Raw genomic sequence first — 17,636 nt, 5'->3', positions numbered from 1 at the left:
GTCGTGCCCAAAATACTTATATATATATATATACACAAAAGTATAAACCCGATTAGCACCTCCGGAATAATGGAGTGCTTCTGCAAATCTGCTGATAGCTCCTAAAGGTCTGCGTCGTCTCCCTGTGGGCATGAACACAGCGTCCAAAGAAAACGGACGTCAGTACGAATATTGTACTGAGTATGTAAGGCATGGATGAAACAAACATAATAGAGAAATCATAAGTCATGAGGTGAAGGCAAAACCTACGCGACCTTTAAGGATGAATGCATTTCATACATATATCACATATACATAATCGTCGTACATGAACCACCATAGAGTACGCATCATCATGTCATATAATTCATCATCGTAGTGTCGTAGCTTATCATACACATAAAACATTATCCGTATTCGGCCACGTAGGGCTCGACAACATCCGTATTCGGCCACGTGGTGGCTCGACAGTATCCGTATTCGGCCACGTAGTGGCTTTACACTATCACATACATATCTTCCATATTCGGCCACGTAGTGGCTTGACCATTGTTGAAACCCAATTTTGTCCCGTTTTCCCTCAAAATATTTATTTACGCTTCTGATATTTTGGCAACTTTAAAATAATTATTTCTACTATAATTATTAGCTTCTTATTAATACTAGTGTTTCACTATTCTATTGCAGTTACTAGTTGTTATTCTTATTCTTATTATTATTATTATTATTATTATTATTATTATTATTATTATTGTTATTATTATTATTATTATTATTATTTTGTTACCAGTATTATCATAATTCGTATTTTTATCATTTCAGCATTCTTGCCATCTTATGCGCAGGCATCACATTTATTTTCGCACAATTAAATAATAGCTTTATTTACTGTTGAATTTTAAAATATTTCGCACGACCATTACAATGTCATATAACTTTATTATCTGAGCACTAATAATTGCATATTTTATATTAGGTAATATTTTAGTCCATATTAATTCAGTCCATAATTAAATCATAAAACTATCTAGGCTAAGGCCTAATTCGGGAAACCAGCCCACATTTCAATTCACTACTCAGTCTACATTTTATTCATCAGCCCCATTTTAATACCCAGCCCAACGTTTAATACTTAACCCATACCCGCAACCCGCCCCGACCCGTTTCGCTCAAACAGAATAGAAACCACTAGGGTTTCTATCCCCTTCATCCGCCTCCCTCGCCTCCTCTCTCTCCTCCGCTCTCTCTTTCCATTTCCTTCCATTTCCGGCTAAAATCCACCGTCCCTTTAGCCATGTACAAAGATTGTCCCTTCCCCTTCCCGTGTAAAACTCGTCTATTTGCGAACTCTAACAGACCCGTCATTTTCCGTTCAACACATATAGCAAATCGCAGAGCTTCTTTCGATTCTACAGTCCATGCATGGCCATTTGGGGAAAAGAATTAATTTTCATCAGTGTTCAACCGTAGGTAAGAGTCGTCGTCTTCCTCCGTTGTCTCTTTTGGATCTGAAATCAATTTAATGAGTTTTGGCCATTTGTGAATTAAAAATCATCTCCTTCGTCTGTTTCGTTGATTTTCGAGTACAGATTTTAAATAAACTTTGTCTCCTTCTTCTGGCTCTCTGATCAGCAACAGAAATTACTCTCACGTTTTTTTTTGATATTTTGAACGGAGAGTTGACCTTGAAAGATCCCGCCCAATTTTTTTCAGTTTTCAAACCCTAGAGAAACCCTAATTCATCCCTATAAATAATCGTTAGGGAGTCATTGAAAGATAAGTTTTGGAGCCGCAAGAACCCCTAAAATATTAAGTTTTTAATTGCCCAAACTCCCTTTTAAAGAATACCAGTCTAATTTTATTGATATCGTCTCAAAAAAGAAAAATACTAAATCCCGTTCTGTTTCTTGCCTTGGGTATTTGTTTGAATCTGGGTGCCGAGAGCTCGGAGTTTGTGTTGTTTCGAGGTAAATCGGAAGCTCGAGCCCCACTTCGCTGCACCCGAAGCAGGTAAATTTCCTTCTTTTGAGTTATTTCAGTATTTGTTTGATTGCCTTGAACTGTTACGTGATTTGTCTGCTTAGTTGTGCTTTAGCCTGTCTGTAGTTACTCTAGTTGTATTAAGCATGTTCAGTCTTGTTTAGTTTAGTTATGTGATGATTTTAGCTTTATATGCAAGTTTAGATTGACCTTGTGTTTTAAGTTTGCCTTTGTTCGCTTGTATGTCATTAGATTAATCGTATGTTAGTTTAGACTAGGTGACCTGTTAATCGTATTTGTGTGCATTGGCTTTTCCATGATCAGTCGGCTTGAACAAATTTATTTAGGTTATGTTTCGATTTAGCCGTGTGTAATTTGGATCTATACATTAATGTAGTATTAATATTTTGGATACCTTAAGTTAATATGGCTGAAAGGAGTAAAATAAGTTGAGAAATGAAGTCCTTTGTTGAGAATCTTTATTATCCTGCTAAAAGAAAGAGCTGATTTGTTTGTGGATTTCATTCGTCTTGCGGGCAGTTTGAAAGAAAAAATAAATGAGAAGAAAGAACCCGTAGGCTTTGCTAGTGATATATACTCGATTAATTGGGTAAATGTGTAAAAAGGTTTAATCAGTATAACATGAATAAAATTTACATTTTTCTGAGCCTGCGTGTGTTTGTGGTCTTGTCTGTTCTTGCATAAAAATGAGGTATCGAGCCACTGTCATTTTACTTTGCTTGGCTCTACGGTTTACAGTCCCTTAAGGAGAATCTGTCTGCCCTCCCCTTTTTTCTTTCGGCTATACTGTAAAGTGATGAGCATGTCGTGAAATACTTGGTATAATAAAATGCTACTGGTTTGCGACAAATAAGGGTGGGATGCTCATCCACGAATTGAATGTTGACATAAGTAGGTATACAAGGACAAAATAGATATCAAATACGGTTCATGGCCAGTTGATATGCGTTTAGTATCCATGCTTTATGCTTATTTTCACCTTCTGCCTATGTCTTGTATAGTAATGTGTATGTTGAAATATCCTCATGATATGTTAGCTCCCGTGTGGTAATATATGGTTCATGAGTATTTTGTAATCCGCGGACCCTTCTTACTGCCATTGTTGTGCAAATTTTGTGTCTTGAGCGCATTTTGTGTTCAATTTTGTGAAGTTCAGTGTTGCTGCTAACAGCTGCTGTCGCCTAAGCATGTTTGTGGTTAAGATTGTGCACTGCCCTTGCTGGGCAGATGCTGTTTGCCGTGACATATTGTGTAGTGTTGTTTGCCGTGGCGCATTGTGTAGTTCTTCTTGCGTTGTTCACTGCTACTTCTATGCCGATTCCTGTGCCTTAGTATATGTTGCAATTAGTTAGTTTTTGTAGAGTACATTGCCATTGCTAGGAAGATCTGTTTGCTTTATGATGTCATGTAATTTCTCTTGCGATGTCCACTGCCATTATTGTGCAAATTGCATGCCTTAACATGTTGTAAGTACTTTAATGCTGTTGAAACAGTAGAATTGTATACCTCAGTATACTTAAATATATACAGAATATACACAATCCACTGATCTGTTTTGAGTGTATATTTTACGTGTTCGACCTTGTTTATTCGATCATGCTCTAATCCTTTTCCTTTCATTTTTGCATGACTACCGCATACGAGTCCGAGAGACTCGTTCTTCCTCCATATCCGGTGTTGGGCTAAAAGCCCAACGAAATCTTCTCCGCGTCCAGCCCATCCACAGCAGAGCACAAAATTTCTGCTGGGCCGAGGCCCAACAACAGCAAAGCAGATCGTTAGCAACCTTAAAATGGGCAGAGCTCATTTAATTCCATTTCAGCCTCTATTTTGTTTTATGCATTTAACTAGTATTGTTTGACTAACCCATCACTCGTTTTTTTGCTTTCTCAACTTAGATGAATTCTAGTAAATTAGTGGGTTAGTTTAGTATAATGGGTAGTTGATTAAAAGGGGAAACTAGTAGTTAACGACTTCATTTTTTTATTTACGTTATCTATAATATCTATCCTAAATTATTTACATTATCTTTAATATTTATCTTAAAATTATTTACATCATTCATAATATTTACTATTATTAGAATCATAAATTTCTGATAATGAGAACATGTGCCTTGAACTAGAGAATTACTTTCCGTTTCTTTATCTCCTTAGAGATTTAACGTACCATGGACATGAAATATATGAATTTAGGTATCGTAAGTTGACTTAATTACACATCATCCTAATTAAGCATAGTTAACAAAAGATAATAAAAGGGATAACGAAAACTCATTAGCTATTTTGTAGTTCATTTATACTTCTAAAACGCAAAGTCAACTAATATCTCATCGTTTTAGTTTGTTTCAAATATTTATTAAAACACTGCACAAATTCACATTTTCTTTCTACTTATATGCAAATTATCATATTTTGTAAATCCTATTTTTGAATAGCATTATTCCACTTCCATTTAAAGTATTAGCAACATTTATAAACTTTATTTCAAATAGCATTCTAAAATCTCCTTTTATGCAAATTATTAGTCTCATTATTATTTGAAGTGTTTTATAAGTCTTGTTATAAATAGCATATAAAATCTTCTTTTATACAAATTATTATATTCTTCTACAAGTCTTATTTTTGAATGGCATTACTATTCTCATTCAAGGTTTTAACAGCATTTATAAGTCTCATTTTTTTTAAATAAAAAGGCATTTCTTCTATGCAAATTACTATATTTTTTTCTACAAGTTAGTTTAACTGGCATTATTACATTTCCTTTAAAACCTTAGTAACATGTACAAGCTGTTTTCTTAAAATTTGAGCATTATATTTAACCTCAATTAATTAACCTAAGTTTAGCCGGTAAACCGTAGTTAACGGATCCTAGAGGATGCCTAACCCCTTCCCTTTAGGATAACTAGAACCCTTACCTAGAATTGAAAATTAAGCAGACCATTAACAGAGGTGTAGTTTAGGCTTTACCTTAGTTAATAAATTAGGTGTCCTAATTCACCGTTAAACTAATTAGGTGGCGACTTCTTAAAAATAAGCAAATAGGAATCTCTAATATGTTGTACTCCTAATTTGGACCCGGTTAAATGGGGTATAACAACCATATCACATGCATCATACAAGGATCAATATATCTCATCATTATCATAGCCATCACATACATCTTATAAGCTTATCGTAACCTTTCATTAATGCACACATTTAAATTTAAAGACAATCTATGAAAATCACATCATATTCGTAGCATGAATTTCGTATAAATATCGTATGATAGTCTTTATAATCGTTGGGCTTAAGCTCATCATTTCCATTATCATTTCTATAGCCTATCTCTTACCTTTATCTCACATGAAATCCTTTATGAACATAGACTCGTATTTTCTCGAAACATTGGTCATAGGACATGCATTGAGGCTTATGAACAATCTATAACAATGTCGGGGTGACGTAAGGTCGAGAACCCCCGAGTATATTATGGAGCATTCATAGGTATTCCGCCTCACCTTGAAGGAATTAGTATATAAGGTGAGTGGATACATCAAGCATTAGCAATAGATCGTAGTTAATATCTTTAGCTTTGTTTAAACATTATACCATGAACTCTAGAATCTTTAGTCTTAAGCTTATCATCTCCGTATCGTGCTCGTAACACATCTCTTATCCTTATCTCACGTGGCTATCCATGAACATAGGCTCTTGGTTCCGGAATATAAGGAAGCCATGGAAATGTAGGGGAAATAATATCATATCATAGGATTCATGCCTTGGAAAGAAAGGACTAGCCTTACATACCTTTTCCTTTAGCTATTCTACTGCTTGATCGTTCTTCTTCAATATTCGCGTCTTTACCTTCAAGAGAATTCGCATCAACGTCAGTTAATCGACTATAAGAACGCGTGACTATTTTCTAGGAAAAAATGGGCAGCATTTCCTTTGTTTCTACTACTTTTCCCGTGTTTCATTTCAACTACCAAACATTCACAACAACACTCACAATATCGTATCAACAATCGTCATTTATCTACATTTACCACATTCCACCATTTTTCTCCAATTCCTCCACATTTATGGGTTTTAGCTCATCATCACATTTTCTCATACATCACACCTATTTTATTGTCTACGCGTCATTTATAACATATTTATACTCCCAACTCATCAACATTCATAATTCAATCCAACTATCATTCAACTATGGCACTATTCACATTTTATGACTCATTTACTACACTTTTCTATAATCCAAGTGTTTCAACGTATAAATACTTCAATCATCATGAGAAAGTCATAAAACTTACCTTGGATGTGGTAGGGATGAGCCTTGAGTAGCAATACTCTTCTATGCCAAAACCCTACTTCACTTCCTTTGCAATTTCTTGGTGTAGATGAACTTTGATGAGTTTCACACTCTTGATTTCATGGTTTTGATGTTATTGACCTTGATTTTCCTTTGGTTCTCTTGAATTCTTGTGAATGAAGTGTTTAGAGTGTTCTAGAGACTTCTTGAGTCGTGTAGATGAGAAATGAATAAATGAGCTTAGGGTCCCTTTTAATAACTCAAAACCTGATTTTTAATGAACAGTAGTCGGGTGCACAGTGGCCGTAAACTCAGTTTACGGGCCGTATTCTGGTTTACGGTCCGTCCTTCACGACCGTATTTAAGCATATCAGAAACAGAAAGGTTTGCTGGAGTCATGGTGGTTTACGGTCGCAGTTTACGGGCCGTATTTCGATTTACGGTCCGTATTCTGAGTCGTATTTAACCATTTCGTCATTTGGCAGAAAGTTGAAGTTTTTGGAATGTTGAAGGACGATGGCAGTTTACGGTCCGTAAACCACTTTACGGGCCGTATTCTATTTTACGACCCACTGGGTCGAAGTGCAAATCTGTAACTTTCTCATTTTCAAAATTCATAATTAGTCATTCCCTACTTAGTAAAACATCGCACACCCATACACTTCGTTGGTCTACTCGTTGTACGTTCACGGAAAATTTTTCGAGGTGTAACATTTTTGTTCTTATGATATTTAGTTAATAATTATATAATTTTAAATTAATTGAAATATGATTTTTTTGATCAATTTGCATGTAAATCTTCACAATTTGACCAGATATTTTGTGTCATATTATTTACATAACCATACCTTATGTTAAATTTGTAATATTACATCATATTTAATATGGTTCTTAAAATAACGTATTTCCTGCATAAAATGACTAAAAATTTGTATTTTAATTAGTTGGCGGTTAAAATATATGATTATCCAAATATCACAAAGACTAGAATTCACCAATAATTGAGGAATTAATTGTGTAATTATCTTATTATAACTTGACTTCATCTTAGAAGAATTATTTAAATTAACTTATTCAAACTAACCCATAATTCTTGAAAAATTCTATCTTAACTGATGTGCCGTGAAATTACGGGATATTCGATGCTAATTCCTTAAGCTTTTGTGACTCTTCAAGCACTTTTGTTGTTACTTTTTGTGTATTTATGTTATTTTATAGGATAAGATGCCCGGAGAGCATAACGGAGCAAAATAGAGCAAAAATAGAACAATCAACACTTTTTGGCAGCATCTGCAGATGGTGCAGCATGTTGTGCATGCAGCATCTGCGAGTAGCAGATGCTGCATCATGTTGAACCTGCGAGTAGCAGGTTGTGCAGCAGATGCTGACAGAGAAATTGGCACAACCTGCTACGGTTTTGGCACAACATGCGAGTAGCATGTTGCACCTGCGACACAACATGCGAGTAGCATGTTGCACCTGCGACACAACATGCGAGTAGCATGTTGTGCATGAGGGTATTATTGTCCAGATTTTGTTCCCGTTTTTGGAATGATATAAATACTCTTTTAGGGTTTGTAATAGATATCTTTGGCAGTTTTCTACAAGTTTTGGAGACTAGGTTTCTACACCACACTTTGGGGTTGAAGATTTGAAGATTTGGTTGAGCATTTCTTAAACCTTTAATTCATTTCTTCAATTTCTTGCTTTGTATTGTATATCTAAGTGTGTAGTGTTTATTTTCTTCACTTGAATCTTGTTTATGGAAATATTCTAGAATTAAAGTGTTGGATGAAACTCTTGTTTTGCTTATGTATTGAATGATTTTTATTGCTATTGAAGTGGGTCTTTGTTGATTTAATTAATCTTGTTCTTTAATGATTCTTAAGGGATTAACTAACTCTAAGACTCGCCCATTTACTTTGATTGAGCTCGGAAGAGGAAATCTAGGTTGGGAAAGATTAATTAACAAGAATTTGGGTCATTAAAATCATCTAATAACTTGAGCTCGGAAGAGGATAGTTACTTGAGGTTAAATTGATTGTGCCTAATATCACACTCTAAGGCTTGGAAAAGCTTAGAGTGAAATTCATTGATTTGGTTGGAAGACTTTCAATGAGATTTTAGATATCATTATCTATCAACACAAACCCACTCTTAGTTGTAAAATCATGAAATACATTGGATCGTTACTTGAGTGTAATCTCCTATTATCCATGTTTGTGGTCATTGATCATTTTACTTGCTTTCTAAGTTAGTTTACATTTCCGCATTAGTTATAATTTTCTCAAACAAAACCAAAATATTATCTATCGTTTAGCTTTAGCTTAGTTGGTGAAAGTTCCTTACTTTCTTAATCGCCTAGCATATTGTTCCCTGTGGGATCGACCCCGACTCATAGTTGGGTAAATTATATTGCATACGACCGTGTACACTTTCTCTTTGAGGAGTGGATTTGGACGTTATCATTAACCTCGTTTGGCATCAACTCATCAGGACTCTAGAACCACCTCCTATGTTGGCAACCAAAATATATATAACACCTTTAGGCCTCAATTGTCACTTTGCAATAAATTATTATTCAAGTTACTTATTGAATTATGGAATAATTAAGTTTATGTCCTTGCCGATTTTCTCTCTTTTTTGTGAAGAATTTGTAAAGCATAATAATAAAATAAATAGGTACAAGAATGAAATTGGAAAGCAAGAAGGATCACTTCTGCAGCATGTCTTAAATAGCAGAAAGCTAACAGAATGACAATCAATTGCGCTGACTGCGGTAATTAGACACCAAATGTTATACCCCAAATTAACATTTTAGTACCTTTACCCACTTTTCTACCTAATTGTATTCTGGACATGATATTTCAAAATCCGTGAACCTTGCAAGTAATTCAATTTCCTTAATATGTGGTCCAATCTTGATCATGGTTGGTAATAACCTGATTGTACCTATAACTTTAGCAGTATATATTTGCTTCGAAGTAGCAACGAAGGAGGGAATCAATTACACTGATGCAAGCTTTTCGAGTCTGATATAATACGTATCAAATATTTTAATATTGTTGTATCCAATATTAGTAAGATGAAGAATAGATCCGAGAAAGAGACTTTTATTTTCAGATACTATTTATTTTTTACTATTGAATTATTAATTTCCTAAAAAGAAAAATAGTAGCTTATTGCTTTTTCTAACAGAGATTTCGAAATTGGGCATTTTACTTTTCTTAATTGGTCAACCAATATGCTAATCCGAATTAATTGGATAGATGGTTTCGAATAACAAATGACAAGCAAATCAAAAAAGAAGAGTTTAAAAAATTAACCTAGTAAGATACATTCCCGGTTTTTTCAGAAAAAAATTATTTGGGTGAAGTTTGGACTGAAGTTGAAAATAGTTTTTCAGAACATATTTCAAAAAAAAAAAAATTGAAAAAAAACACAAAACATGACTTATATCCATAAATTCTAAAAACTATCAAGAATACCAATCGTGCCAAACAAATATACTTGCTAATCTCAAAGTATGTAGAACCTTTATTGATGAAGTTCATTATCATTATCATAAACCATAATCCTATGTACAGATAAGTTTGACACAAAGTTATTATTTTTATAATGAACTGGTAATACATATCCAAAATCTATAACACAATACTTTAATGGGGAACTTACCTAAATGTACCCCACGGTCATCCAGTTACCAAACACGGCTAAAGTATATATACACAGCCTATACACTTTGGTAGTCATATATGTATGTATATTACATGTATAGGTATGTATATTATATGTATAGGTATATATATTACTACATGTATATTATAGGTGTAGGTATATATATTACTACTTCTAATAAGGAAGAGTCTAAAGATTTTGTCGTCCTTCAGTTAAATTCTAAATAATGATTAGTAACTAAAAGGCTTCTCTTTCAAATTCAATCTTATAGGTGTCCTTTATTACTTACTAGTGAATTTGCCGCGCTTTACGCGGTTAAGAGAACGGAAAAAATTAGTTCATATATCCTATGAAAATTCTTGTTAATTTATAACTTCTACTAAATACATACAAAATACAAAAAATTAACAAATATAAAAGGCAAGACATTCATATGAAAAACACAATTTATTAAATTATTCTTTGAAACTTTACGTTGGTTATATTACTTTGTTTAGTAGATATCTGGTTATGTGTATATTTATTTCTTATATTTTCTAATATATAAATATGTAAATATGTTTTGACTGCATGATTTTTTCCACTTGTTAAATTTTAAAAATATAAGAAAAAGAAATCAATTAAAGTAGAAAAAAATGAAGAAAACAATGCCAAATTGTTATCTTCGTTGGCAGAATCATGAGGATTTTCTCTGTTAATTTTACAATTACCTTTTTCTCCCTGCCTAAATATTTCTTGTTTTTCCTTCTCTTTCCTTTATTATCATCCTTTTACTTTTGAGAATTTTATAGCCTAATGCCTTTGGGTGATTTAGTTTACAATATTTGCCCAAATGTATTTTATTTATATATTTATACATATAATATACATACTTATACATATAATATACATAATCAGTGTATAAGTTTTTATAATATACATAATCAATGTATAAGTTTTGTATATTTTGGCCGTATTGGTAAATAAGCTTGACTCTACTGTACATATTGGCAATTTTCCTTTTACTTTTCATCCGCCCTTCTGTTCCCGCCCCCTAATCTTAATTCCGAACAATTTAGAAATTGCAATAATAAATTATTTTGTTCTTTACACAGCTCTTACTACATTTCATTATATGTTATTATTCTTCTAATAAAAGATAGACTAAGAAAAATGACAAAAGATTAAGTAAGAAACGGTATAATGAATTTCTCAAATCATGCATCATCTCAAACTTTCTGTTTGTAAAATGATTAAACCACATAACATTACATACTAAATTAATTGCCAATCAAAACTACCATATATCTAACACACATTAAACACCACCACAAAAAGATAGTCATCATCACTAGCAAAAGAACTACTAACATTTTATATACTGAAAACAAATCCAACATGGGATTATTCCATCATGCCAACACAAGAAGAACCACATAATTTACCATACCAAGCTCGAAAGAAGGAGTCCGGAGCCTAAAGGGTATAAAAATACACGGTTTTTACCAAAAGGGGATGTCCAAAAATTTATATACCAAAAGGGGTATATCGTGGGCTGATCCACGATATACCCCAAAGTTTTTCACGAAAAATAAAAATAAAAAAAAATTGAACGTATAACGTGGACTGATCCACGTTATACAATATATTTTGTATAACGTGGACCAGTCCACGTTTTACCTCTAACGTTTTTTTTTTTTTTTTTTTTTTTTTTTTTGCGAGCACTAAAAATTTAGTAAACTTTTTTTTTTGTAACACTTAGTGTGTTTTTTCATACTTTGATCAATAATTAATCGTGTGTGAAGACTCCGAAACGTCAATATTTTATATAGAACATGATATTTTTTTCTGCGTACAATAATGTAGGCTCAATACATCAAGGATACGTAGACGTTCGGATCGTCATTTTAGGGGTTGAAAAGGTGCCCGAAGTAAGTTTTGTTTGAAAAAACTTAGTGTTTTTTCATACTTTGACCAATGATTAGTCGTGTGTGAAGACTCCGAAACGTCAATATTTTATATAGAACTTGATATTTTTTCTGCGTACAATAATGTAGGCTCAATACATCAAGGATACGTAGACGTTCGGATAATCATTTTAGCGGTTGAAAAGGTACCCGAAGTAAGTTTTGTTTGAAAAAACTTAGTGTTTGACTGTAAGGTTATTTTAGTCAACTTTATATGTCGAGAAAATTAGTCAGCTTTATTTTCAAAAATTGAAACCGCAGAAGTGAAATTGACATTCACAGCTACATTATCCCGGGATTTTTACGTTGAAATATATTGCGTATCATCATCTTATAAGTAAATAAAACTGAAAATTTCAGGACAATTTGGGAGAAAATTGAAATTGAATGGGATAAAAGGTGTTTTTTCAAAAATCGGCTCGGCCAAACCGCCTTTGGCAGTTTGTCTGCATAGATCTCGAAAAAATACGCAAGTTAAAAAAAAACGCATAAAACGGACGTCCGAGCGCAAAGTTATGACCATCTAAAGTTTGACCACTTACGACTAGTTTTTCTCCCTATATTTTTTAGAATTATATTTATATTCAAAATAATGTTTTGTCTTGATTAAAAAATAACACGCTTAAATTAAAACCTTAAAAAACAAAACACTTAAACCTTAAACAAAACTTACTTCGGGTACCTTTTCAACCGCTAAAATGATTATCCGAACGTCTACGTATCCTTGATGTATTGAGCCTACATTATTGTACGCAGAAAAAATATCAAGTTCTATATAAAATATTGACGTTTCGGAGTCTTCACACACGACTAATCATTGGTCAAAGTATGAAAAAACACTAAGTTTTTTCAAACAAAACTTACTTCGGGCACCTTTTCAACCCCTAAAATGACGATCCGAACGTCTACGTATCCTTGATGTATTGAGCCTACATTATTGTACGCAGAAAAAAATATCATGTTCTATATAAAATATTGACGTTTCGGAGTCTTCACACACGATTAATTATTGATCAAAGTATGAAAAAACACACTAAGTGTTACAAAAAAAAAAAGTTTACTAAATTTTTAGTGCTCGCAAAAAAAAAAAAAAAAAAAAACGTTAGAGGTAAAACGTGGATCAGTCCACGTTATACGTTCAATTTTTTTTTTTTTTTTAATTTTTCGTGAAAAACTTTGGGGTATATCGTGGATCAGTCCACGATATACCCCTTTTGGTATATAAATTTTTGGACATCCCCTTTTGGTAAAAACCGTGTATTTTTATATCCTTTAGGCTCCGGACTTCACTTTATTACACATAGCATTGGAGGCTTTAAAAAAATATATTACCTAATGATATCCAAAGGGAACTGGAGACGGATTTGAAGCCTAAGGGGCCTTGGGGTTTTGGTTTGTCCTTATCCTTTGGATACTTCCATTTTATACATAAATTCAGTGGAAGACAAAGAGGTTTGTCGTTACTTTTTCTTTTAATGGAGATTATGAGAGGATTGCTTTTAATGTTGTTTAATACTAATTGAAGCAAAATGAATGGTGTCCACTGTTATAACCATTTGCATCATTTTGTTTTGGAATTAGAAAATAGTTATCAAACGGGGAAATGGAAATAAAATGCAAAAGAATGAGAAATAAGATAAATAGCTTTCTTGATCATATAGAGGTGTCACATCATCTTGTCAATTCCTAGGATTAGTATATATATAGATATAAATTGTTGTTCCCATGATTTTTTTCTAGACGAGCCTGTCAGACCATTGGAGTCCTAAGAGGTTACAATGGGTTAAATGGAGTATTTGATAATTAAGAGGTTTAGTGGCTTGAATGAAATGTAAGTTACAATTGAGTTAGCAAGTATAGTGAGAGTTATTAATCCTAAAAAATGGAAGAAAATCCCTCATCAATCCCTTCATTATTGACTCAAAATGGCGACGGTATGCGTTCCTTTTCCTCCATAATTAGAGAATTGAACATTGAGTATCAAATTGCAATAAGTACTCTTTTAGTGCTTGTATTGAATTAGGAATTTTCCATGATTATATATCTTTTTTAATTAGAAAAATGAGGTAAAATGTCAAAAAATTGACAAAAAAGATAAATGTCAATGGTGATCATAGAGTGGTGCCGCATCACTTTATTTATGCCTAGTTTTATATTATATATAGATAGATACTACTAGAGAAGATGATGTGGAATGTACTATAACTTCTTTTATATGCCGTATTTTTCTCCTACTACATATTGCTTTATCGGCTTAATACATTTTTAAAATTTGTCAATAAATTTTATTTGAACACATAAATTACGATTTATTTCAATTGAGCACCCGAACACATGATAATATGTTTCGATCAGACATTTTATATTTAAATTTTAAAAATACTTTTGCGTGTATTCTCAAGTGTCTATTACATAGATAAGTTAACTACTTTAAATATGTCACCTCCTTTAATTATACGTATTAGCCTCAATAACCTGTAAAACCTCAGAATCGTTCCAACTATAACTGATGTGTATAATTAAAGAAAATGACATATTTTATGACTGTGTATCTAAATATTATATACTTTTTAGTTTTCCAAGCAATAATAATATCAAACAATATAACAAAAGGGAGCAAACATATTTAAGGTCTTTGAGTATAGTTTTTTTTTCCTCCTTGTTTAAAAAAAGATTAGGCAGTGTCTGTTTAGCATAGGGACACATGATTAAATTAAGCACGAAGCATTGAAACTTTATTTTTGTTTAAAAAATGATTAGAATGTACATTTTATAAAATAATGTTCCACTTATATACAAACAACAAGAAGAAATGTCATTTCCTCATCAGATAAATTTTTGGAAAGCAAAAGGGTTTTATTATATTAAGAAAAGTCATTAATTCTCTTCATATCTTCTTTGTAGTTTGTACATCTTAAACGAAAATAACATGTACTAACATCTCATCGAAAGAATAAATGTAGCATATATAATTGATGTCTCTTGAGACAAATTATTTTTCTTCTTTTTGAAAGAAAGTGTTATAGTTCATAATGGTGTTTCTAATCACACATATGTTACAGCTAAGTTGGATCTCAAGAAATTTCCAAAGTCAAATCTAAATAAAATGCAATAAATAAATAATGCTAAAAAGAAGTCTAAAATATGGACAAAAAAGTCTTCATTCAATTTTAAAATACTTTTGCTGCAATTTAAATTTTTGGAGAGCCTTCAATTTTAGGAATTTGCAGAAAATGTCGAACTAATCTTTCAATAACTTAATATCACAAAGAGTGGGAAAAAAAAGTTATTGCAAATTTAATTTTAATATAAGTTTTAAGCCCGGGCCAAATGACACTAGTTATATGTATAAGTATGTATAGTATATGTATATTTAGTATACTTTATACACACTTTTACACTATGTACATATTTTGTAAACTAGATGCCGAATGGTATTTGACAGTAATTTTTTTCTATTTTATAACAATTTCTAATGACACAATTACTACCTACTACAATTCGCCAAATTACAATTATTTACATCGATCTATCAATGCAAAAAAAAAAAAAAAAAAAATTAAAAAAAATAACAAGGGTAGTCTGGGGAAGATGTGCTCTCGTTTGTTTATAGAGAAGACGTGCGTTCCATGGGGAAAAGGTAGATAGAGATTAGTTGGGGTCATAAATAGATGGAGGACCTTTTTTCTATAAAATATAAAAGTTTGGGATTTTTTTTTTAAAAATGGGCAACGATTATATCTTAAGTCAAAAGAGGTCCGAAGCAGATTTTGGAATTTGACGACATTAGTTGCATGGATTGCCCTCCAAAAGCGTTGGTCTTTAATTTTTGCCTTAGCCTCTGTTTGAATGGTTGTTACACATGGTTTCATAATGTACAACATCGTATTGTATAATATGGTATGGTATTGTATTGTGTGTGTGTGTATATATATATATATATATATATAAGTATGTGGTGGGTAGGGTGGTCATTGGTGGTGGTGGTGTAGGTGGTGTGGGGGTGGGGGTAGTGGCAGAAGCGGAGCCAGGATTTGAAGTTTGTGGATACAAAATTTTAATTCTGTAAAGTTATTGAGTTCTAAATTAATAATTTTGTACATATGTGACAAAAAATTTAATATAAATATATGGTTCGGGCCAAAGCTATTGGGTTCGGCCGAACCCACATCCGAATGGCTAGCTCCGCCCCTGATAGTGGTATGGTAGGGTAGGGGTGAGTGATTGTCGGGTTGGATGGTAGGGCGTGGGTGGTGGTAAGGTTGGGGTGGGTGGCACAGGGTGGTGGGGTGGGGATGGGTGGTAAGGTAGGGTGTGAGTTGGGTGGAGGTGGGGCAGGTGGTAGGGTGAGTTGGGTGGTGGCGAGTGGAGATTGGTGGGGTAGGGTAGGTTTGCGTGTGATGGAGAAGAAGTGGATGGAATGAGATTATAACGGGGAAATAAAATATGTAACCACGCGAAAATCATCAAATCTGTGGTTATAAAAATTGAGTTTTTTCATGGTTATATAACCACGGGATTACGACGGGTTTACAACTCCATACAACATAATTTTAGAAACAATGGAAACAAACATAGTTTCATAGAAAATAATGCAATAATGAACCACGGGAAACAACCATCCAAACAGGGGGTTAAATTTCTGCCTTAAGGTAGAGTTTAAGGCAGAATTTTACTCCTGCCTTCAGGAAAAAGTTTGCCTTGCGAAATTTTGCAAGGCAGATTTTTTTTTTACTCTACTGAAATTCTACAAAAGTTAGGCCTTAAGGCCTAATTTTGCGACGAAGCTCTGCCTTGCAATTTTTTTTTTACTGAGTCAGAGTTCGAGCCTAGAACCTCGGGGTATTTTAGGCGAATGACAAAAATTAAAGACTAGCAATTTGAGGGACAAAAACTAAAGATCACCCCCAATTAGGGCAATCGTGCAAATTGCCCATTTGATGATTGGTTTTCAAAATCTCTCGAAATTCTATGGCCAAACAGATATTTAATTTATTTTTGAAAAAAAATTCTTTCAAAATCTATGACAAACGGGAGCGTTTGATGACAACAGCCTAGTATTTGAATTTACTATGGTGTGTTTAATCACACAACTTAATAACTACATAGTGGTATCTAAGGCCTATTCAAATCAAATAAGTGCTGAAATAACTTTAGTATGTATTCTTTATACAAAATAAAAAGCTTTGTACGTAGAATACTTTAATTATAAGTGCTGATAAATTTTATAGTCCATAATACCAAATTTTAGTTTCGGCACTCTTTGTATACCAAGAAAAATCTTTTAATGATGAAAATATATTCATATAATTTCTTTATCATAAATTGGGTATTATTAATTATCAAAATATTTGATCAATATCTCTAGATCTATTATTGATAATGTTGGAGATTTTATTTTTACAAAGATAATTATTACATTTTTAAAAAAAGAAGTTGTTACAGAGAAGTAATTTTTCAAAAAGAATGTTATGAAGATGACTATTGTTGTTACAAGTAAAATAAATGTTATAAAAAAGATAAAATACAATCTAAAAAATGTTGCCAAAAAAACTGATTTTTAGGATGCCTGTTTTATTTAACGATGCTGGTACAAAGAGGTCTGAGAGTCCGTTAGGATGGGCTTATATCTTTTAATTTATAAGCAAAAAACAATAAAAATATCAACTTATAATTTTTAACTTATTTTTATTATTTTGACTTAGAAACGCCTAAAATAAGCGAATCCAAACAGGC

Source organism: Lycium barbarum, chromosome 6 (assembly GCF_019175385.1).
Source record: "Lycium barbarum isolate Lr01 chromosome 6, ASM1917538v2, whole genome shotgun sequence".
Taxonomy (NCBI): domain Eukaryota; kingdom Viridiplantae; phylum Streptophyta; class Magnoliopsida; order Solanales; family Solanaceae; genus Lycium; species Lycium barbarum.
This window is presented reverse-complemented; position numbering follows the sequence as displayed.